Source organism: Salmo salar, chromosome ssa06 (assembly GCF_905237065.1).
Source record: "Salmo salar chromosome ssa06, Ssal_v3.1, whole genome shotgun sequence".
Lineage (NCBI taxonomy): Eukaryota > Metazoa > Chordata > Actinopteri > Salmoniformes > Salmonidae > Salmo > Salmo salar.
Genome location: NC_059447.1, coordinates 43,504,757 through 43,530,638, shown reverse-complemented (window position 1 = coordinate 43,530,638; position 25,882 = coordinate 43,504,757). Strand labels below are relative to the sequence as shown.

Sequence of the window (25,882 nt, the reverse complement as noted above, 5' to 3'; positions counted from 1 at the left end):
CTGCTGCTACTCGCTGTTTATTATCTATGCATAGTCACTTTACAAATTACCTCAACTAACCTGTACCCCAGCACATTGACTCGGTACCGGTACCAGTTGATATTAAGGTGTAAATAAATTCATCCTAAATGGCACTTGTTTCTTTATTGACTGAATAGTATACTGTATATGGGGCAATTTAGCATATTTTTTCCCAGTGCCGGTCTTGTGTTCTAAAAGTATAGATTTTTTCCATTTGAGTACCCGAGTACTCCAAAAAGAAATACTGCGAGTGCTCGAACAGTCAAAAAATGTAAAATACCCATCGCTACATCAGACATCATTACGAATGTAAATACATTCATTTCAGGGTAAAAAATGTCTAATAACCTTCACAGTGAGCAGTCAAAATGTTTTTGTATGTTGTAGGTGGTCTTTATCACAGGCCGAATGGCATCTTACTGAATCCATAAGACCCGGAAAGTGCCACCTGCAGGTAAATCAATGGGAAGGCGCAAGGCAGGGATCGATAGTGCTTCTGCTTTCTCTCTGGTGGATGGAGGCTGTCAGCCCACAGAACATCAGGACATCTGACGGCAGGAATGGGGATCCCGGGGAATGATGAGAGAACGATGAAACGTAAACACGGGAGCAATCGAACCCCCTGCTAATATCCATGATGGATTCTGTGAGTGTCACTGTGGGGCGCTGTGGTGTGTGTTTGTGTGCACGAGAGTAAGTGTGTGTGTTAGTGTGTGTGTGTGTGTGTGTGTGTGAGTGAGTGAGTGAGTGCATATGTGTACAGTGCACTGCGGTATGTCAACGTGCATGTAATTGATGCCCGGGGGGAGCAACACTTCCTGCATTTAAAGTTAACAAGGGAGGTTGAAGGTCGCAGAGGATGAGTCTAGCTGTAATTTCTACTGGATCAGATCAGGCAGGGGATGACATTTAGGGCACCATCCATATCCAATCCAATGTTTGACTGTCTGTTCATCCGGAAAAACACTTTAAATGGTTAAGGCACGATCGTGGTTTTTGACCAAGATGTGATACTTTTGATTTACATACTATAGCAGCTTCTGACAAACCTGGAATGCTTTCTGTCCCGACTGCATAGTGTGACCTTCTGGAGGTATCAGAGCCTCATGAAATATGAAATTGCTGCTTAAACACGGAGAGAGAGTGAGGAGAGTCATGTATTATTGAATTACAGAGGAGATATATCAGGAACATGTGTACAGCTGGTCACGAATCAACACTGTAAAGGTGTCAGTCTCGACATAGTGGAAATGGAATTTACACATGGCCACACATTCAATCTCAGATGTACTTCCACATATGGGTCCCAGTAGAAGCGCACCCAAATCACAGGCTAACTAAAGCCAAATGATTGAGCTGACATATCCAGTCAAAGATTCAAGAAGATGGGAAATATTCTAGCGCTTCCGTCAGCTTTTGTGGCATATGTACAGTACTTTGTCACCGTGCTTACGATTCCTTCCTAGTTCCAGAGCGCTGTGGGAGCTGTTTTTGACGACAATGTCAGCTCCCACGCCCCACCTGCTCCGCCCTGCTCCCCCATGCGCGTGGTAATTATTTCGTAGGAAAGCAGCGTTACACCTTTTCGTCAAAGCGATCAACACGGCAAAGCAGAGCCACTCCGCAACCAACTGTGATTAAATCAATAGAGAGGTAGAGGTAAATTAAATCCTGCTCCTATGTGTGCACTGCAGCGCTGTGCTGAAATGAAAACAGTGTTTGGGTTGGTAAAGCGCACACACACACACACACACACACACACACACACACACACACACACACACACACACACACACACACACACACACACACACACACACACACACACACACACACACACACACACACACACACACACCTCTGTTCTACCTTTTTTCAGAGGTCAGTTCAGAGAGAAAACTAGTGAGTGAGGAAGACCATGACGAAGCGCAATCAGACTATTAAGTGTAACACTATTCTAGGTTCTCTGAAGCAGTTTTTACGTCGAAGTCTGTAAATGTTGACAAAGGGCTCTCTTATCAGATTTTTTGTAATGGATCCGTTAGACCTTGTTCCTGGATGTGATTTGCCAGTTCAATAGCTCATATCAAGTGCTCTTGGGAAGGTTGAGGGATGAAGGTTTCTCTATTGAGACTGAACGAGAGCCAATAGAAATGAACCTTTATAGTGATTAAGCTCTCCCTTTCAAAAGCTTCTCATTCAGAGGACCGTAAGCTGCACTATACGATACGTCAGCGAGCCTTAAACTCTCAAATCAAATGTTAAAAAACAACAACGTCCAGTTTAACTGCAAACACAACACATCTGAAATCTGAATACAACCCTCATTCTACCATTTCATCACAGGTCTCTTCCCTTCTACCAAATGGGCAGTCATCTCAAAGACACACCAAACCATAACATTCATAATGATCACTCCATCTTGGACTGTAGCTTATTCTGTAATAGTCTCCTGAACAAAACAAATATGTCGTCTAACTTATACCATACTATTCACATCGTCCTCTCATGCCTTCGTTCCAAATGGGCTGACACTGCAGCTGTGGTATGGTGTGTTGTTGTGTTAAAAGTAGAGAGGAAGGAATTTCCCTCTGTTCCTAACCTCCTCCCACCCACCCCCTCTGCTCTGTCCCCTCTGTAGGATTTTAATGAAGCACAGAGTGAGTGGGAGGTGTGCTAACCCAACCATCATCATAAGTTCCAGTCTCTCTCTCTCTCTCTGTCAGTGCTATTAGCCTTATAGGATCTCTCACACATATGGATAGAGTGAGTCATTAGCCACTAGCAGCAAGTTCGCTGACATAGTGTAATTGCAAGCAATGTCTGCAGCTCCCACGCTAGTCTGTAGTCTATGTATGTGTGTGTGCGCGTGTGTATCAGTCAATGCACTTGAGGATATGTCCGTGTGCGTTTACAAGCCAGTAAATGAGAACGAGGGAGAAGCGTGGTTTAAAGGCCCAGAAGGTCGGGCTCAAAGCTAACGGAGGGGAACGATGAACGCATCAGGTCTTCAGAGAGAGGAAGGCGGGGGGGTTTAAGCTATCTTCACTCATCAGATCCCTTATCCGTTTTGGCATGCCTTCCTGTGCTACGACTAAATGGGAAGAGATCCCCGAGCCAACGGAGGATGACTTTAAACAGTACGGGGGGAGGGTTCTGTGTGGCTAGCTCACCCTAGATTGATTAAAGCTGAGGAAATGAAAATGAAAAGCAGGGAGGGATGGACACAGACTGGAATCCAGGCCATTGTGGTACAGTGGATCCAATGCTAGATAGACACTGTGGATGGAACCCCCGGGGCCGACCCTCACAGGTCAAGGTCAGTAGAGCAAAAGCCTGGACATGGCAGAAAGTGCCTCTAGGGGGTCAAAGGTCACTGGTAGGAGAAACAGCAGACTCTGCAACACATGAAGGAAAAAAAGTGTAAGTGGACGAGGTTCGGGGTGAGAATGCCAGGCTTTACAAGAGTAAGTCAAAGAATCAAAATGCTCCGTTGCATTTCCTCACTACAGTGCAGTGCCTGGAGGACTGTGGGGGGCCAGGGTGGGGGACAGGTTACGTCCTGGCCATGCCAGGGTGGGGGACAGGTTAAGCCCTGGCCATGTCAGGGTGGGGGACAGGTTACGTCCTGGCCATGCCAGGGTGGGTGACAGGTTATGTGGGGGACAGGTTACGTACTGGCCATGCCAAGGTGGGGGACAGGTTATGCCCTGGCCATAACCACTGATAGCATCTCTATTTACTAATTTTATCAGCAAATTGGTGACAATTTGCAGACCTGTTTTATACCAGGTTTTCCCCACATCCTTTTCTCCACACAGGTTGTGAATACCTTTTATGGATAACTAGGATACGAGAGTCCATTATGCAACAAGAAACATGGCTTACAAATATAATTTTGTTGGCAAAATTGCACATAGCATGTAGCATGCCAAAATCAACTCAGTCATTTTAAACCAAGTTGAAAAGAATTTCACTTCTGTGAACTCTTGTGGCTTGTTGACTTTCAATTGCAAAGTAGAAAGGGGAAAAGAACATTGTGAACATTGTGAGGAATGCTGTGTGGTGTGAGTTTCACAACGACCCTCCAACCAGGACTTTCAAGTTCCATCTCAAGCTCCATCCCCAGCTTTGTTTTGCTACTTCCCCCTGGTACCAACCACACCTAGCTTCTTCTTAGATTGTGCGATACGAGGAGACGAGCGTTTTACCCAGCAAATAACATCATTTTTTGTAGCAGAAACCTTTATCCATGCTCCACACTCGGATAAGACATCTATCCAGTCCTCCTTCATACCAGCAAAAAGCTCCAGGGACTGAGGCGAGGCGGCCGAATGTTTGTTTTCCCCCCTCTCCAGGTTTCCCTTGATGTGTTGTTTTTATTTCCCCCATTCCCTCCATTTTACCCTCAGCCTCCTACCACAAGGGGTGGCACGTAGCAGAATGGTTAGAGCATTTGGCCAGTAACCAAAAGGTTGCTTGATCGAATCCCCAAGCTGATAAGGTAAAAATCTGTCCTTCTGGTCTGAACAAGACATTTAACCCACTGTTCCTAGGCCGTCATTGTAAATAAGAATTTGTTCTTAACTGACTTGCCTAGTTAAATAAAAAATAAATAAAAAATAAAACTGAGGAACAGATAAATGGATAAGACCCAACAATCAATGCCAGGCTCAGCAATGGCTAAGATGGGGACAGACTTTGAAATTAGTAGAGGAGAAGAGAGAGAAACGAAGGATTGAGAAGAAAAAAAGAGTGCTGGCTCCTGGTGAGCGGGGCAGATTTGTGGCGATTACACACTAGGCGTTAAATAAATCAGCTGAGCGCCTAAACGGCTCACTTTGGAACTGTGCCCATGGGATGGAGAGCTGAGCCCGACCACAGAGACCACAGACAGAGAATGAAAGATGAGGGGAGTGAGAGAAAGCGAGAAAGAAGGGGTGCATGAATTGGACAAAGAAGCAGAAAAATATACAGAGAAAATTGAACAGAAATAATGAACTAGAGGGGAAAAGAAAGAGAGATGGAATTGAAGCGATGAGAATAGAGAGGAAAGAGTGACAGAAAGAGAGTGAGAGTGACTGAGGAAGACAGAAATAGTGGAGGGAGGCGGAGGGCTAGAGCCTATGTTTACAGGCGACATTTATCCAATTTTCTATATCGGATGGATATAGAATTTACTTTCCCTCTGTTTGAAGGGAGCAGAGGAAATCCCAAAATTCCCTTTAGAGCTTGTCTGGAAAAGAATATAACATGCAACAGGAGAAAACATTTGTAGATACTAGCCTGCCTTGCCAGAAGAAAATGGATTTCAAAGATCAGACAGAGCGAGAGAGAGAGAGAGAGAGGGAGCGAGAGGGAGAGAGGCCTCCAAAAATGTGTCTCAGCTGCTGAACTGCACAACAGAATTCATCAAGCAACTTATTATTGCCAAAAACTCATAGTTCTTCCTATAAAAGATTTTGGTTTGTTTTCTAAATGAACCCGCTTGGTTTGCTAACAGTGACTATTTAGCCCCTCATCTGCTGGTGTGTGACGCCAGGAGGACATTATGCTGTCACTGCACTGAGTGAAAACCCAGCCAGCTTCTCAGCTTTGCATACTGACGCACTGCATGATGTCGTAGCAATGCAGCCAATTCCAACTCTGCCGCCAACAGACTGGGCAAAAGACAAGGCAACAGAGAGAGTACGAAAGTGGAAGCGGTTCAAAGTAGGTGAGGACCGTGGGCAAGCGAGGTGAGATAGAGAGAGGAGAACTGGACAGACGAGGGATAGGGGGAACATAATGAGTAGAAAAATAAATAGTTGGAAAAGAAGGAGGGATATGGCACAACAGAGGAATGGAAAAGTAAGAAGAAAGACCGTTAGGCAGGAAAGGAAAATGGTAGAGAAAAGCAAAGGGAGATAAGGAACACGGAGTGAAGAGCGGAGAGGAGGAGATCGTGAAGAGGTTGGAAAGTGAAGGAGGTGCGGGGGAGACAGTGACGGTAATTGGAGAAGACAGGGCCTTCAATATTCTGAGCGAGGCGTCAATTGAAAGGAGTCGACGGGCTCACTGGAGGGGCCTGGCTCGGTACACATCCTCTCACTGGAGACACACGGGTTATAGACGACTGGGGCTTGCCTGAACACACACACCATACACACACACACATGCGTGTATGCAAACACACATGTAAACACACACACATGCACACGCTACTTTTCTGCAGAGATTCAAATGGTGCTTATCTAACTGCAATGCTCCCCACCGACATTGCATGCTACATTGTTGCACAAAGCATTATTGGAAAAATAAAATCGGAACAAAACATGTTTTCTTCCTTTGGCAACCACCTAATAGCTGTCTTTCAACAAGTCTAAGTCCTCTCATCATCTCCATCTCTCCACCCTCTGTCTCCAGCCTCCCCGCTCTCTGTCTGTCTAGATCTGTCTCTATCTCTGTCTTCCTCTCTCGTCTACTCCTCTCCCTGCAGCCCTCCTTTCTTCTTGGATCCTGTGGGAGCTGTTCCTTGACCAGAGAGAAACTGGCTCTGTCAGATAGAGATAAAAGTGTGTGTGTGTGTGTGTGTGTCTGTGTGTATCTATATGTGTGTGCGTGTGTGTATGTGTGTGCGTGTGTGTATGTGTGTGTGCGTGTGAGACAGCCTCAGGGGATGGCATTTTGGCCTGCAATACGTCACCCTTCCCTTCAAAAAAACCCTGATAAGCACACAAAACACAGCACCGGATAATCTGAGGTCATGTCTCTTAACCACTATTGACACTGCTCTGTTCTCACGCGCACACGCACACACGCACGCACATGTACAAAACACACAAAAACATACAGCCATTGGACCATAGTATACACACAATATATTTCTTTTTTTATCAAAATGCCTTTTTTTTGGCAGAACATTTTTGCCTTCTGGAACATGTGAACTTTCATGTGCCTTAATAACAAACTTGTATCTGTAAATACAAATAAACATTTTCAATTAGGAACCTAGTTGGTTTAGCCACTGAAAAAGAGAGGAACCTTCCCGCTAGCCATGATTGGCTGAGATAATGGATAGGACATGCCGAGAGATGAGTTTGGATTGGTATGCCATGTAGCATGCTTCTGTCTATAACATGAGCTGCTCAGTATGTGTAGATCATCCTTTCTACTGTGTCTTTTTTGAAAGATGTCATGAAGAACTGCAAAAGTGCTACCCTGAAATTAACAGGCACTATCGACAAAGATCAGTGGGAAAAAGTTGTAATGGACTACTTTCTGGAGGACGATCGTGTCATGATGACTCTCTCTGACTCTGAAAATGAATCAGACGATGAGGAAATCCCTGATTTAGATAAAAACATTTTAATTGAAGCAGACATTGTAGAGCCTTCTGATGACAGTGATGGGGAAGAAATGGCGATCAACAGTGTTGTTGTCATGGAAGAAGTTGGAATGCCCGGTGGAAGCAGAGAATGATAGCTCAGGAGATGCAGAAAATTCTGGCGTTTGATTACAAATATGCGGAGGGGAGTCGAAAACAGAACACAGAAAACTCCGGGTTACATCGTCAAACTAAGGGCAACCATGGCATCCGTGACAGAGAGGGAGAAGCGTTCATCCATGTATACAGGTAAGAGTCTAGTAAGCTACATTTTCAGATATTTTACGTTTCTAATTTTGCCAGAAAGTAATTGTCATTGCAAATTAAAGTATACTATTAGCTAGCTAACATTATATGTATGATCTGTGTAGTAATATTATTTGTATCTCAGAAATGTATTTGCATAGCTAGTTATAGCCTAATGTTAGCTAGCTAGCTAACATTGAACCTAGTTAGTTAGCTTTAGCTACATGCAGATTCATGCATGTTGATTAGCTATCACATTCAGTTTGTAATGCTAGTAGTATGGGTTTGGATTATTTCCGCAGTCAAAACAACTGGGAAATCTGAACTGGGAACTTGTAAATCTCCGACTTCAGTGCGTTCAAGATAACAGGGAACTCAGAAAAAAGCATACTCCGACAGGGAGAAATAATTTTGAACGGTCATCCAACTTGGAATTCCAACTCGGTGACTCGGGCCTCTTTCTAGAGCCCCAATTTTATGACTTGAAGATCACTGACGTGATGATTTGACTTCGCATTTTTCCAAGTTTCCAGTTGCCTTGAAAGCACCATTAGGTACATTGTTTAGCTAGCTAGCTACATGTCTAAACAAAAGACTCCACTTTGTCAGATGATTACATGCCCCATCAAGTTAGACAAGTGTATCTGGTGGTGATTACGGTCATCTATTGTACATTATTTCATGACCATGTGTACATGTCTAAACAATAGTGACCCAGCCACTTAGATAGATGTGGCTGGGGGTTGGTTATAGCATTTCTTTCACATGTCCATCATTTTAGACAAGTGTGTCTGGGTAGGAGTCATCTAATAACTATAAAATATTTATAGAATATTTATCTGGACACTTTCTATTTTTGATATTGCTACTATGCAAATATGCAAGTAACCATTTCACTGTACCGTTTACACCTTCTGTATCCTGTGCATGTGACAAATAAACATAGATTTTATTTGATATAGTGTTTGTTTACCAGAGACAGTAATGTGAATAACAACATGACCTGTGCCAAAGTAAGATTAGGACAGTGTTTCCCAACCCTGATCCTTGAGTACCCCCTATAGTACACATTTGTATTGTAACCCTGGACAAGCACACCTGATTCAACTTGTCAACTAATCATCAAGCCCTCAACGAGTTGAGTAATGTGTGTTTGTCCAGGGCTACAATGAAAATGTGTACTGTTGGGGGTACTTGGGAAACACTGGATTAGGATATAGGTCAAGGACTAGATAAAGTGTATTTTTGCTACTACTTTCACCACTTTTAGTCTTAAAATCTTTGGATGTTTACTACACTACCTAACTCACTCTGTTTTTGCACATGGCCTCAAATGTGAATCCTTAAAGAGAAGGGTGAGGCTAAGGCTTAAGAGGGTGTGAATGATACTGAATGGGTGTAGAACATTGGTGGTCGGTCCGGTCCAAGATGAGGGAGGATGATCATTTTTTTAATGAGCATGGCCTTATTTCTATAACAGCATATTGGATGGCTGTCATTTATATTTCATTCACCCAGTTCAATGTAACATCGATAGGTTTACTTGAATTTTCCCCGTACCCATCATGAGGTTGCTACAACATAGCCTATGAATGAAAATGTTAACAAATTAGAACATTTTTAGTAATCAAGGTGACAGACAGTGACACATTCTATACCGTCTTGTAAGAATCGAGTAGAGTAGAGAAGCAGGTACAGAAAGTGAACATTTAATTTTGCACAGACATGGAAAAAGACAGGAACAGCGTCAGAACCGGGTAACACAACGACATACGACAATCAATGCTGAAGCGGGGAACAGAGCTGGGGAACAGACAGATATAGGGGAGGTAATAACACAGATGAGTCCAGGTGAGTCCAATGAATCGCTGATGCGCGTGACGAGGGAAGCAGGTGTACGTAATGATTGTGGCAGGAGTGCGTAGTGCAGGGCAGCCTGGCGCCCTCGAGCGCCAGGGAGGGAGATTGGGAGCAGGCGTGACACGCCTTGCACACTCTTGCCTTCAACTAGCCGATCTAGGGAGAAATCATCAGTCCATCAGTTGCAAATGAGTATTTCTACTGGACAAATTCAGGTATTTTCGTTCCGTTTGCTTCCGTTTAAGAAACGTTTTTGAACACAATCGGCGGAATAAATACACCCCTGATCACACGCAAACACAATTCACTTTCATAGCAGCCACATAAAAACAGCAACTATCTACGCACTCTCCTCCTCTCACCTTTTTCCTTCGCTTGTGGACTTCAGTGCACAACACATCAGCTGTCTGTGACTAGATTAAAAAAAACTTTCCAAGCCAAACCTTCATATCATGACCACTATAACCGCTACACACAGCCTACATCGTTGTCACGTCATAGTCAACATAGCTACAAGAACTAACATGTTAGTAAACCCTCTACAATCATGCAGTACAGTGTACAGTCAGAAAACAGTTTAGCAGTAAAACCAAAAGCTTACCTTGACTTGGAAGAGTTCCAGTGTTGGATAGCCATAGCCAGCTAGCTAACATAGCATTCCTCTCTGTTTGAGCCGAGTGTTTGAGTAGGCTAAACTAGCTAGCTGCATTAAGTAGCTAAGTGAAAGTGAAAGTAAGAAGAAATACAACCAAATATAGCTAGCTCTCTCTCTCGCTTCTCCTTAGTTTTGGAAGGAATGAATTTTGTTCAAAACTGTTCAACTATTGTCTTTCTCTCTCTTTGAGTCAACTACTCATCACATTTTATGCACTGCAGTGCTAGCTGTAAGTTATGCTTGCAGTAATGTAAACTCACCCCATTCTGTACAAATGTGCGCAACCGCGATATTCAAACAAGGCTGCAAAGAAAACTAATGGGAATGCAGCAACTGTGTTGACTTCAAAATATGGGGTGTGAACTACGTTTCTATTCAAGCATTGATCGACATGGTAATGGCTCTATAGTATTGGAGAAAAGTTAAAAAAACTGACCCTCCGTTACATCGTGACGTGTCATGCCGTAACGAACAGCACACGTAAAGTAACTATTTCTGTCTTACAATCTCTCTCCACCAGGTGTAGCACTTCTCTCATCATTTAAAAACAAGAAATGGACAGTGACGGGGGTAAGGGGGGATACCTAGTAATTTTTTGCATCGTCACTGCAAGCGATCATGACACTCAAAAGACAATGTTTACTTCTGAAGATCACTTTAGCACCGCCCTAAAAACCAGATTCAAATTCGACACAAAACTTCAAATAGGTATGTAATGACACATTATATAAACTCTTTATAGTGTTTTATTTACATTTTAGAGGCGATAAGGTGATAAGTTGGACAGATCGAGTGAAAAAAAGCAGTTTTCCCACATGACATCTCTCCTTCTCACTATCACGCATTAGTTTTGCTTCCCCACCTGCCATTTTGAAGAAGATCCCGACGGAGCTCATTGCCTTCTTGAATCATGCAGAAACGGGCAGTGTGGAGGTCATGTCATTTATTTTGTTGGAAAGGGGAGAAAGTTTGCTTTACAATGGTATTGACATTACAATTGGTTTGGAAGTATTACATTTTGTGGGCGCTAAAATAAGGTTAATTGTACGGACCAAGGCGATGTACAAAATGAATGAGTTTACGTTACTACATTCATTCTCTGATATTTTGATTGGGTGGACAACATGTCAGTTCATGCTACAAGAGCTCTGAAAGGTTGGAGGACGTCCTCTGGAAGTTGTCATAATTACTGTGTAAGTCTATGGAAGGGGGTGAGAACCATGAGCTTCCTAGGTTTTGTATTGATGTCAATGTACCCAGAGGAGGACGGAAGCTTGCTGTCCTCCGGCTACACCATGGTGCTACCCTACAGAGTGCTGTTGAGGCTACTGTAGACCTTCATTGCAAAACTGTGTTTTAATCAATTATTTGGTGACTTGAATATATTTAGTATAGTTTTATCTAAAAAGGATAACTTTTTTAATATTTCACTATTTGTATTTTTATTAAATTCACTGAGGATGGTCCTCCCCTTTCTCCTCTGTGGAGCCTCCACTGGTGTAGACAAAGAAGAGCTCTCCAGTAGGTGTACCAAAACATTCAAGGGCCATTTTCTCAAAAATTGGGTTATAAGTTTATCAACTTCAAAGCAGAATTACTTTCCAATTGTTCCTCAACGGCAGTGTATGATATACCATTTTCTAGCTTTGAGTCTCTACTTTTATCCACTGTAAAAAATATATGTTTTAAATGTTGCTACATAGGACCGAATCGAGCTGGTCGGTCACATATGGCCAAAGCCAGTTGGAAAAGAGGCCAATCCTAGTGTAAGGATCAGTACAGATAAAGAGAGACAAGTGGACCTCTGAGAGAAACATATTAAAAGTGAGGAAGGCTGAGAAAAAGACAGAGGGAGAAAGATGGACAGGAAGACAAAGTTAAGAGACAAGGAGAGTGCATCAGTGGGGGAAGGGGGTCAGAGATGGTAAGACAAAGAAGAAGGAGTAAGAGAAACGTAAGGAGAGAGAGAGAGACAGAGATACAGAGAGAGAGCAAGAGAGCGAGAGAGCGAGACACACAAAGAGAGACAAGAAGCTTGTAGGCCAAAACCTGAGCCCTCCTACGCCCTCTTGTCCTCCAGTCATCCTGATTTTGTGCAGAGGAGCCAGCTATATGCTGTACGGCTCAACAGACCTACACACACACACACACACACACACACACACACACACACACACACACACACACACACACACACACACACACACACACACACACACACACACACACACACACACACACACACACACACACACACACACACACACACAAACACACGCACACACACACACACACACACAGATGGAGAACAGAAGTGGGTGCGGTGGACTACAACACCAGAGTATCCAAAGGCCATTTGAATAAGACCTTAGCCTGAAAACAACAGGCGCTGGCCATTCTGGAGATGTAGCTGGTCTGGTCTGGTCTGTCGCGGGGAGACCTGGCAGAGACCTGACAGCCTGCAGACACCCGGCTCCACTCTCCCTCCCACCCTCAGACCCAAGGGGTTGGCACGGTAACCGCGAGGCAACGTGGGCAGATCTGACAGACTGGGCTCTCCTCACCCCCTCAGCCTCATGGGAGAAATAATCCGCACACTGAGTGAACTCTTCCTCCACACACAGACAGAGAAAAACAGGGAACGGTTAAGCCCTGTGAAATTTAACAGATCAAACTGCCCAGAGCTGAGGAGGAAGAAACCAAGCCGGGGTGCAACAAGCGGGGGGAGACGTACCCACTGACATAGCATGTGTAGAAATGGATATGTTCGTTCAAGGCTAAAGTGGATTGTTCGCGAGCCATTTCAGATGACTCAGTCAGTTCTAATTTTCTCATGTTCCAATCGATGCTTGTTGACGAGAGCACCTCATTGTTCTGTTCCTTGAGCTACCGTCATTCTGCCACAATGTGCCAATTCAATTTGGTTGCCATCCCCTATAATTCAAATAAATGAAGGCTTACTTCAAAACAATCATTATGTAAACACAAAGGAGGAAAGGTGGAGGGGAAGTTAAGGAATAAATTGAAAAGCTTTCTTATAAACGGGGAGCGAAGCGAATTGGCTAAGTGAATTGTGTCGTAAACACGGAGGCTGAAATAATCAACCACTTCTCTTCTTTAAAGATTAATTGAAGATTAATATGTCTTAACTAATGTGGGCAAAGCAGCATTTTCACTACTGCATGTGTTTCTTTATAAACCACTTTGTGTTGTTTTGACTAGTGCGTGTAGTAGCAGTGTTTGGACTGCTGTAAGATGTCAAGTTGAGTGTCAAGAGTGTCATGCCTTCAGTATAATGATGTGGGAAGTCTTTGCACTAGAACTACCTTGTGCTATTCAGAATAAAGGGTACAGTTAACTCTTAAGACGACTATGGAGTGCACTCTTTAAAGCAGAACTGAACTCAAAAACCAACTTCTCTAGTTGAAAATTACATATGTGACATCAATATTAGTCAGAAACATTTATTCCAGTGCCAAAATTGACTAAAAAGTGCAAGTAGGTTCCTTTCTGTCATAAAGTCAGAATCATCCAAAAGACAGTTGTGTGAGATTTGTGTAGATGAGCTCGTCATAACTTATTTAAGGGTTGGGTTTTGAGTTCGACAATACCCACTTGCCGACTACCTTGGGATAAACAGCTGCGGTGATTGTGGTCTATCCAATCGTACAGCAGAACACACAGACAATGTGACAGACGTGCCCAGCAAAATACAACCAACTATAGCTAGCTCTCTCTCACTTCTCCTTAATTTTGGAAGAAATTAATTTGTTCAAAACTGTTCAACTACTGTCTTTCTCTCTCTTTGAGTCAACTACTCACCACATTTTATGCACCGCAGTGCTAGCTAACTGTAGCTTATGCTTTCAGTAGGGGGTTGAGAATCATGAGCCTCCTAGGTTTTGTATTGAAGAAAATGTACCCTGAGGAGGACAGAAGCTAGCTGTCCTCCGGCTACACCATGGTGCTACCCTACAGAGTGCTGCTAAGGCTACTGTAGATCACTTTTTTAATGTTTCAATACTTGTATTTTTATGAAATTTACTGAGGAGGATGGTCCTCCCCTTCCTCCTCTGAGGAGCATCCACTGGTATAGACAAAGAATTGGCTAAGTAGATTGTGTCGTAAATACAAAGGCTGAAATAATCAACCACTTCTCTCCTTTAAAGACTAATTAAAGATTACTCTTGTTAAGGTCCCATTTGATGGTGTGTGAGTCCAGAATATGTTTTAACTAATGTGGGCAAAGCAGCATCTTCACTACTGCATGTGTTTCTTTATGAATAATTTATTGTTGTCTTGACTAGCGCGAGTAGTATCAGTGTTTTGACTGCTATAAGATGTCAAGTTGAGTGTCAAGAGTGTCATGTCTTCAGAATGATGCTGTGTGAAGTCTTTGCACTAGAATCCAATCGTACAGCAGAACACACAGACAGTGAGACACAGACCTGCCCAGCAGCACAGTGGATCAAACTTTGACTTGCGAAATACTGCACATACTGCAATACTGCACCTTAGCTAGTAAAATTTCTATCTAAAAGCTCCTCAGCAAAAGCATCAACATTAATTACAGATTTCTTGAGTTATCTTAGATTCATTTTGACTATTTTGAGGAAGTGATACTGGCTTTGTTCCTATGGTGTCCAATGAGGGGCAAACTTAAGTAACTGCCACATCGAACCACACCCCCAAGACTAAAATCTTGTTTTTGTTAATGAGCAAAAGAAAAATATGCAGAATCGGTGCGTTCAGTCGCTCTTTAAATCACTGTTAGAATAGTGTTTTAACTACAATAGGCAGAACAATGATTAAAAAATCAGGAGTGTTCAAACTATTGCAAAAAGGCCTAGCTTTAGTGTATAAAGTGCATAGTTAAGTGGTTATGCACAGCACTAGAATGTTTTACAAGGTATTTGAACAACTGTGTCGCTTTGAATACATAGAGTATTTGGGTCAGACTATCAAGGGCAGTGTAGTGTAGTGTTCAGACAATAGTAGATGTGGGACAATACTGCTCGGAGCACGGGGAGAAATCCTGGTCGGAGGGAAGTAGAGGAATACACCAAACTGACAGGTTGTATAATAATTAGGCCTTACATAACCATAGGGAGAATATACCTGCTTTTGACAACAGAGGTTATTTCCAGTATCCACTGACAGTTCTGTCACTGAGCAGCACATACACAAACACGGAAATCGTACAAACGCAACGTAAAATGCATGCAAACATAATAACAGGCATGCAGAGCACATATACCCACACACAGACACACACCAAATGTGTGCCCTCTACAGACAAGGCAACATGCCGACACACACACACACACACACGCACGCACGCACACGCACACACACACACACACTTCGCGCGAGAGGACCAGAGCAGACCCCACTCTCAGTGGGAGAATATAGGACTAGCTGATCCAGGTGTAACCTGCCATCTCTCTCAAAGGTCCCTGACAGATAGAGTTCAAACAGCAGGGTTGTAGGGAGGAGAGTGATAGAGTGTGTGAGGGAGAAAAATAAAGAAAAAGAGAGTAGGCACTTCCAGCATGGTGAGGGATGGGTTGGAGGGGAGAGATAGAGTGAGAAAGAGAGAGAGAGACTTAGAGAGATGGAAAGAGAGTGAACGAGAGACAAAGAAAAGAGAGTCTGGACTTCCACTATGGTGGGGGAATGAGATTAGCTAGGCTGACTGCCTCAAACCAGTCTCCTCTGAAAGGACCAGACACTGCTTTGCTGGCAGCCTGAGCCCTGCGGAACGTCAAACCTTCGCCAAACACCCCTGACAGTTAGCCCAGCATATTTAACAGACCCTGTCTATTATAAACCTCCTCTTCCAGGCAAAGCAAAGCACTTTCCACTCACGTACACACAACCCAGTTTCCTTTTCATCACCACTTACACCAACCGTAACGCCTATCATACTGTCACTGTCATGGTCCAAACCTGACGACTAGAGGACGCTTATTAAACCTACGCTGCCATGAATCTGCTGCTCACGATTATTCCCGCTTCGCTCAGGGAGAGAATTGACACACTCCATGGATTAATCATAGGGAGTTCGGGGCTTGTTGAGGGAGGTTAGGGCTTTGGGGGGGGGGGGGGGGGTGCATGTTGGCAGGCAGTGGTGGGGCTGCAATATCCCTGAAGCTTCGCTGAGGGGAGTGTGAAGGTTGGGGGGTGGGGGGAGGAGGCAGCGGGCGATATCACGACGTGAGCAGGTGGTAGGGGATAAACAGAAAGGCTCCACAGGGGAAGCGCCTTTAGCGTGTCACTTTAGCGTGTCAGCCTCCGTCTGCAGGTTTCTCTGATGATATGGGCGAAAGGAACAGAAAGATCATGTTGGCTAGCGCTCTTACACTGCTGGCAGCAGTTGGATGGATGGTTGGAATGTGTGTAGGTAAGGTAGAGAGTGAAAGGAGGAGGGGAGAAGTGGTGTGAATTTGTTTGAATGGTCTCACTTCTAAGCAATTCTGAGTGGTCCAATTTCAATCCCATTCACTCACACCTGCGGTTGGAATGTGCTGAAATTCTCCATTGCAACCACTGACATAGTCCCTTTAAATCTGGGCTCGTGATTTCAGAGGTACTATAAGAAGAAGGGGCTTTCGTTTTTATCTTGAATGGCAGCTTACCTTAAAAGTGTCTGCAATGTATTTTTTCCTTGAATAAGTATAGTCTTTCAGTACGGGCACTGAGGCGCACACAGGACTCGTCTCACACTGTGCCTTTGCTTCCCATTTGCTTCAATTAGAATGCTCCTGACATTCAGCCACTTTAAAGGCAGAGTGATCCTTAAATTGAGCAATACCCTAAGGACCATTACGGAGCAGCACTTGCAGGGCTAAAGCTGTGCTCATATGGACTTTATCTTCCCTTTTATGAGTTTGTTTTTAAAATGGGATGTTTTTTTAATTGGAGGCCTTGGCGTTGTTTCTAGTTGAGTTTAACTTTGAACCTGACCTAGTGAATCTTCCTTGACCTTTGAGGGATGTTGTTGACAATAGCCATCTGGTTTACAGTATCTGAAGCCACCCGCCCATTGCTTTGATGCTTTTCCGCCATCAGATGAGCCCAAAAGCTATTGGAGAAATGAAAGAAGAGTCCATTGATTGAGGCCTAAGATCATTCTTCCACAAAGTGTCGCCTTGAAGATAAAGCCCATGTTGAGGCGGCATAGCACTTGGTCATGCTAAGTGTATGTTGCAGGGAGAGATGAAGTGAATGGGAGAGGAGCATGCTATTCCCACTATCCAACCACATACCACAGGTCTCTAGTAGTGAAGAAGCCTTGTAACACACAATCCCTTCGCATAACCCACAGATTTACCCCTTGGACATACCCAGGCCAGAGCTAACACCCACACCAATACTCAGTCACACCAAATCCACAGATGTAGCTAGTACACACTTGATGCCATTCAAGGCATCTGCCACTCACCCACTCTTAAGCACGTACGCACAACAGACACACACACCAGCCAAACCTGCAGATACCACACACACACACACACGGATGTGACAACATACTGTTGTTACTGGTGTAATTAGAGTACTATTTAACAAACTAAACCCCAAACACGAGACAACTACCAACATGCCAGATGGACGAACGGACACACACACACACGTTTTGTTCTATAATCCGCATGGGGACCTAAAATATATTTACATCCTATTTTTCCTGACCCCTAACCCTAAAGGTAACCCTAACCTTAAACCGTAATCCAAACCCAAACCATAAACCTAACCCTAACCTAACCACGAATCCGTTTACCCTTACCCTAATTCTAATTCTAACCCTAAACCTTAAGCTTAAAATAGCCTTTGTCCTCATGGGGACGTGATAAATGGGGAGAATTTTCCTTGTTTTACTATCCTTGTGGGGACTTTGGGGGATTTTAGGTCCCCACAAGGATAGAATAACCCCCCCCCACACACACACACACACACACACACACACACACACACACACACACACACACACACACACACACACACACACACACACACACACACACACTGCTGCCCACTCAAACACCTTATTATAACTTTATCTCCTGACAGTCCCTGTGTGAACCCGGGGCCCTGGCAGTACTCCCTCCTAGTCTCTTGCACATGGGCAAGATGCCACATCCCACCGAAGAGAAGTGATTTTGATGGGCAGTTTCAACAACAGTGTCAACAAACACTGCAAGGCAACCGTAAAAGTGTTGTAAGCAGTTTGGTAACCACTAATCTAGGCTAAACAGAGACTCTGGCTACATTTCGTTCAGCAAACTTCTTCATAGATCAGATAAGAAAGCAATACTCCACTTAACAGAGGGCAAGATGGACCTATAGGCATGTTTCTGATAGTATCCCAGTAAATTAAGCCTTGATCAGCAAAGTGGAGAGAAATAGGAGGATGGGATGGGATGAATAGCTTATGGAACAAGATGCAGCCACTGCTTTAAAAACTTTACGTTTTAACTTCCAGTTGGTTCCCTTTTCCACCTGACATTATGTCAGCCACCTAGGTAAAACCTGTCTCCGGGCTTCAGTCGGCTCAGGTTGTCCCTAGATAACTCGGCTATAATCCATCTTGTGATGTGGTAGGCTATATTTGACACTTCACAAAAGCATTCAGCCATCTAGGTATTGAAATACGGATGACTGGATTCACCTGATAACCTGAAAACTATTATGGGTGTTGAAATCTGCCCAAGTTTGACGTCAGTTGCCAACCAACCAGCTAGAAATGAGATTTCATTAGCACCCAGAGCAACCAGGCTTAATGTCATAAAAGGCTACTGCAGACCAAGATGCACTTGAAGATGTAATAAGGGGGGAAAGGAGGAAAACCATTATGATAGTGATTCAAAGAAGAGGGATAGTTTACCACCTGGAAATATCTATGAGGAGAGGAAAAAAGCTATTTGGAGAGGGGAAAAGGCTGTAGCCTATATCTCAAAGGCATAATATGAGTGGGGAAAAGTGAGCTACTGAATGAGCAACTGAATGACGGCAATTTTACAGCATTTGGACAAGAAAATGACCATACCCTATTTTCACAAGGGGATAATTATTAACAACTAAAATGGCCGTAGTAGGTCTGCGCGAGATGGAGTGAGCGGTGGCAGTTGATAGGCATGTGATGGGGGCTTGTAGACCGCAAAGCAGAGCATCCACTGTCACAAGCTCTTTTAGAAACTTGTTTCCCAGCCTGGTCTCATAGACTAGACGTAACATAGTAAATGTAAATCGGGGACACGCAAATTAGTATGATATGTTACGTTTGGTATGGTTACATGGTTACATATGGAAAAGGGTGGTTGGTCGGGGTGGATGGGTAAGCGTATAATGCGACCATCTAACAACCCAAAGGTTGCAAGTTTCAATTTCATCATGGACTACTTTAGCATTTTAGCTAATTTGAAACTTTTCAACTACTATTACTTTTGAGCTACTTTGCGACTACTTAGCATGTTAGCTAAACCTTTGCCTAACACTAATCCTAACCTTAACCCTTTTAGCTAACTCTTCCCCTAACCTGGGGTTGGGTGGTATCCAGATTTTCATAGCTTTATACCGTCCTTCTCTTTTAGCGAGATATATGGTATTCCCGGATTATATCAAGGGGATGCCCAAAAACGCAAAAATAAAACATTGGCAGAATGCTAACAAAATTAGCACAAGTAATAGCGAATTTCCATGGAGGCTGCTAGCTTAATATGCAAACGAGCGGCATGTGTACACGCTGTGTCTTTGTGGAGTCTGGAGTCACTAGGGCAACGGGGCTCTCTGCTCTGCCGGGGAAGAGAGGGAGGGAGAAGACTGGCCGAGAACGGAGAGGAGAAAAAAACGTAAGGAAATCAAGATAGTGGCAGCTGTACAAATAACTAATCCAAAGAACTTTGACTTCTCAAACATGGCAGAAATCTGGCACTATATGATGGCCTGTCACCTTATTAATTCAGCCACTTACTTAGATTAACTAGCAAGTTAAATATAGGGTTCGGGTTAAGGCAAAATTCAGAGTTTTTCACACCAATTATAATTTTTTCAATGCAGGTGTAAAATGCTTCTTATCGTAATTTCTGCTCAGCATCAGATGCATTTTCTGCTTCAGTTGCACTTCTCCACTCGGATGACAATTCACGAACAGGCATTCTATAAGCAGACAGCTCTCTGACTGATGTGTAGCTACTTTTCTCCAGTACTTTTCTCGGTGTAGCCAGCAGCAGTCCAATCCAATTCCATTCACCCAATGTGCTCCAAACAGGGTTGCCATGTCCGCAGTTTTTCTGCTAAATTGGGCGACTTTGAAAACGATTTGAAAATGTATCGGTCCTAGGTTGCGGGTTTTTGGGCTACTTCTACAAGTCTATTTCATTGTGCCCTGCTGCTGCTGACTCTCAGGCAATGAGGCAGGGTGTTGAGAGAGGGTGTGTTGAGAGAGCACTGCAGCATGCAGCTTAGTCCACTATTGGCTGAGTCACGTGAGTGAGAGGAGACAGAGCAGCACATGCGCCCATCGTGACAACTTTTTACCAGTTGTAGGTAGGTATTTAACTTGTCATTATGCACAAATGGAACATTTTAATGGAAGTTATGGAACTCCATGGTGTGCTTCTGTTATTGTGAAAAGTCCTCAATGAAACTGACATTAAATGTGGAGAATGATGCATATGCATCTGTTGGCCATCAAGTAGCCTAATCATGTATATGCCATTGCAGGCTACTGTAGGCTAACATTTGATACAATAAATATGTTGAAATGACTATATTAATGGAGTCATTGCAAATCAATTTGTGCCACTACCTGGAGCTTTCAAACAAATGTAATAAATAACCTATAACTTCAGTGTATTGTTGTTGTAGCCTTGTGTTATTATGCAATTATTAATGGCCATGTTTAGTTAATTAACTTGGAAGTTATAAAAGCTCTATCGCAATTGCCGATCAGTTGTTGGAATGCATTAGACTGACTGCAACATTCAGTCAGATTAGGCTACAGGTAAAAAAATGTATAAATAAACACTGGCTGTTGTTGACAAGCATATTCAGTTAATATACAGTTCCAGTCAAAAGTTTGGACACACCTACTCATTCAAGGGTTTTTGTTTATTTTTACTATTTTCTACATTGTAGAATCATAGTGAAGACATCAAAACTATGAAATAACACATATGGAATCATGTAGTAACTAAAAAAGTGTTAAACAAGATTTTATATGAGATTCTTCAAAGTAGCCACCCTTTGCCATGATGATAGCTTTGCACACTCTTGGAATTCTCTCAACCAGCTTCATGAGGTAGTCAACTGGAATGCATTTCAATTAACAGGTGTGCCTTGTAAAAAGTGAATTTGTGGAATTTCTTTCCTTCATAATGCATTTCAACCAATCAGTTGTGTTTTGACAAGGTAGGAGTGGTATACAGAAGATTTGGTAAAATATCAAGTCCATATTATGACAAGAACACCTCAAATAAGCAAAGAGAAATGACAGTCCATCATTACTTTAAGGCATGAAGGTCAGTCAATCCAGAAAATGTCAAGAACTTTCAGTTTCTTCAAGTGCAGTTGCAAAAACCATCAAAAGCTATGATGAAACTGGCTCTCATGAGGACCGCCACAGGAAAGGAAGACCCAGAGTTACCTCTGCTGCAGAGGATAAGTTCATTAGAGTTACCAGCCTCAGAAATTGCAGCCCAAATATATGCTTCACAGAGTTCAAGTAACAGACACATCTCAACATTAACTGTTCAGAGGAGACTGTGTGAATCAGGCCTTCATGGTCGATTTGCTGCAAAGAAATCACTACTAAAGGACACCAATAAGAAGAAGAGACTTGCTTTCTCCGAAGAAAGACGATCAATGGATATTAGACCGGTGGAAATCTGTCCTTTGGTCTGATGAGTCCAAATTGTTATTTTTGTTTCCAACCGTCATGTCTTTGTGAGATGCAGAATAGGTGAATGGATGTGTGGTTCCCACCGTGAAGCATGGAGGAGGTGTGATGGTGTGGGGGTGCTTGCTGGTGACACTATCCATGATTTATTTCAAATTCAAGGCACACTTAACCAGCATGGGCACCATAGCATTCTGCAGCGATACACCATACCATCTGGTTTGCACTTAGTGGGACTATTATTTGTTTTTCAACAGGACAATGACCCAACACACCTCCAGGCTGTGTAAGGGCTATTTGATCAAGAAGGAGAATGATGGAGTGCTGCATCAGATGACCTGGCCTCCACAATCACCTGACCTCAACCCAATGGAGATGGTTTGGGATGAGTTGGACCACAGAGTGAAGGAAAAGCAGCCAACAAGTGCTCAGCATATGTGGGATCTCCTTCAAGACTCGTGGAAAAGCATTCCAGGTGAAGCTGGTTGACAGAATGCCAAGAGTGTGCACAGCTGTCATCAAGGAAAAGGGTGGCTACTTTGAAGAATCTGAAATATTTTGATTTATTTAACTAGGCAAGTCAGTTAAGAATAAATTCTACTTTACAATGACGGCCTACTGGGCAACAGTGGGTTAACTACCTTGTTCAGGGGCAGAATGACAGATTTTCACCTTGTCAGTTTAGGGATTCAATCCAGCAACCTTTCGGTTCCTGGCCTAACGCTCTAACCACTAGGCTACCTGCCATACTTTTTTGGTTACTCCATGATTCCATATGTGTTATTTTATAGTTTTGATGTCTTCACTATTATTCTACAATGTAGAAAATAGTAAAAATGAAGAAAAACCCTTGAATTAGTAGGTGTGTCCAAACTTTTGACTGGTACTGTACATATTATTAATATTTAATTCAGTGATTGAAATTATGACCCCATCCTCAGTATCCTATTCCAGCAGGCTATTGTGAAACACAAGCACTTCTTACCTCGAAATCGCCAAGCTATTAATTAGCCTGTTAATTTGAACTAAGCAAGCTGCTAAATCGTTCAGTTTACATCTTGCCTTCATCTTGCCTAGGTTACTGTAGCCTATCTGAAATAAGATGTAGGCCTATCAGGGGCTATAGGCTAGCTGCATCTATCTAAGCAAACTATGGCAAGGTTGAAATACAATCATAAACCCAGATTTTAGTCTCTAGCCTATGCTTATTGACATGTCAAGTCAATCTCGTAAATGGGTCATTTATAACTGTTTGTAGTCTTAACATCTGGTTTGTGGTATATGGCCAATATACCAAGGTTAACGGCTGTATGCAGGCACTCTGCGTTGCATCATGCTTAAGAACAGCCACTTTGCCATGGTATATTGGCCATATACCATACCCCGTTGTGCGTTATTGCTTAATCATAGCAGTCAGACAAGTTAAATCGACATCCATTGATCGAAAATGATCTGACGAGTTTAATAAGGGCAACTTATCTTTTCTCTTGCAACATATTCAAATTCGTTTGCAATAATTATTATTTTGATGAAAACCGAATTTTGATTCTAATATCGTTACAATGTATCCAGATAGTCCTTAATTTGCTCAATAACGTTATAGTAAAAGGGTTTATTGTATCAATGTGGCAACTCCTGTCTTGCTGTGAAGAAAACAAATAGGCTAGTTTTCAGGCTTTTTGGGTGGGTTTTGAGTTGTCACTGGGCTAGAAATATTTACATGACCTGGCAACCCTGGCTCTGAAACAAAAAGTTAAACATTGATTTTCCCTAACGGCAAGAACTCCATTCCGTTTTACACGTAGCCTAGGCTACAATTAGGAAACATGACTGACGCTCACGATGAGTGTGAGATAATTTGATATAGGTGTGGCACTTATGGGACTCACTCACGTATCGATTTTCACTACGAACACCACTACAAAACAACTTCTACTGTAATTGTAATTACCGTGACGGCATCGTCCGGGTAGCCACGCACAACGCACAGGAGAGGACATAACTGTAGCATACGGTAACACTGAGCATATTGCAATACCCACACACATATTTGGTGAATTGACAACAGGGTGAGTTTCATGTTTTAGAATGAGCTAAAACAATAGTCTAGGCTACTTATACCAAACTAGTCATGCCTAGGCGATTCTACTCGCATGCATCCCTATTTGGAGATAGAGGTGCATGCACCTCTATTCCTGAGTTCCTATCAATAAACAGTCAAGTTTCCCCTAGCCAGGTCACTCGCGCCGACAACCGATGGATTGCTGCCTACACCCATGTCACAGACAAAGAATGTCGATTCAAAAGCAACAGCAACATTGCAGAAGTGTGAGACAATTCTGGTAACAATTATATAGCTCAGTGCGTAGCCTATTCGACCGAAACAAAATGTCCCACATCTGGCAAGACTGAAACGCTCAGGAAGGTTGACTGGCTACGTTCACGGACACAATAAAAGATGCCAGACAAACACGACATAGAGGGAGCATATCAGTCTCAGTAGCTGGAAAGGAATGTCACTTGGTATTGATAATGCTATAAACTACATCTGATCAATAGGCTACCTTACCTATTCACAACGCATCACAGCATCGTGTTGGAGAAAACACTGTTGCTCGAATATCTTTGATCGTAACAGAGAACATTCGCTTTTCGAACACCACAAAACATGACATCTCAAATAAACTCCACTATGTTACAGCATGCGACTGAAGCGACGCCCCAGAGCGCTAGTGTGTTGACAGGTTGGTTACCTTGCGCAATTAAATCGCCGGTTTCAGGACCTCCTTGCGCGCAGCACTCCGAGTATAAACTTTTCTTAAATCCCGTGTTCGCCTGCTCGTTCTGGATCCCTCCGTTCCAAGCAAGTCGGGAATGTGTTGAGCAACGGTTCAGTGACAACGTCAATTTCGTGGAGTCTCCACCCACGGCACCAAGAGAGACCCAATAGGCGGGTTGTTGAAACGGTCATTGGCTAAATCAACAAATACAGTGTTATTACAAGGTAATTGAAAAGTATGTGCAATATCGGTAACAATTTTCAATTCCTTCTGGAGTGAGGAATAGCCTAAATATTTATGTTTCTCCCTGCACAATTATGAAATAGATTGTGATACATCATGAGGAACTAACTAACTATCATCAAGAGACATCCAATAACAATTTAAAAACATAACATCTAATATGACATTCACCAAATTTAATAACTCCTGCATGTTTTAAATCTAAGCAGAAAAGTCTACATTTAAATTTCTGCTTTCCTATCACCCATACTCCTCCAGAACCTGCCACAATAATTACAACCAAATGAAATATGTGGGCAATATAATTTATCTCTTCCTCTCTTATGTACATCTAATCTAATTAAACTTTCAGTGCCCTCATTAGAGAGTTATGACCAAATAATCCCTCTTAACTCTTGTACTCTGCCAGCCTCTCCACTTGAAGATTGTGATGTGTGATTGTCACTGAGGCAACAGAGAAGCATTGTGAAAGTAATTAATCAATGTGTGTATTATACAGAATGTGTCTCATAAGTGTGTGGGGGGGCTCCCGAGTGGCGCAGTGGTCTAAGGCACTGCATCTGGGTTAGGGGAGGGTTTGGCGGAGGGGGCTTTGCTTGGCTCATCGTACTCTAGCAACTCCTAGTGGCGGGCCGGGCGCCTGCAGGCTGACTTCAGTTGTCAGTTGAACAGTGTTTCTTTCCACACATTGGTACGGCTGGCTGGCGGGGTTTAAGGATCGCGGTTTGGCGGGTCATGTTTTGGAAAACACGTCTCGACCTTGGCCTCTCCTAAGTTCGTTGGGGAGTTGCAGTGATGAGACAAGATCCCTGTGG

General features: G+C 43.1%; 1 protein-coding gene across 4 annotated transcripts in view; it reads right to left on the bottom strand.

Annotated features, from left to right (window-relative positions):
* The window catches only part of LOC106607413 (junction plakoglobin), a 69,539-nt gene extending 44,571 nt beyond the window's left edge, over nt 1-24,968 (bottom strand). For 2 of the 4 annotated variants that reach the window (XM_045720622.1, XM_045720624.1), the window contains exon 1: nt 24,798-24,939. The gene's annotated coding sequence lies outside the window, so the exon portion shown is untranslated. Of the gene's footprint in view, nt 1-24,613 lie in introns of all 4 variants that reach the window. The other 2 variants (XM_045720623.1, XM_045720621.1) reach the window with 2 other exon arrangements.
* Between the last annotated feature and the right edge of the window lie 914 nt (nt 24,969-25,882).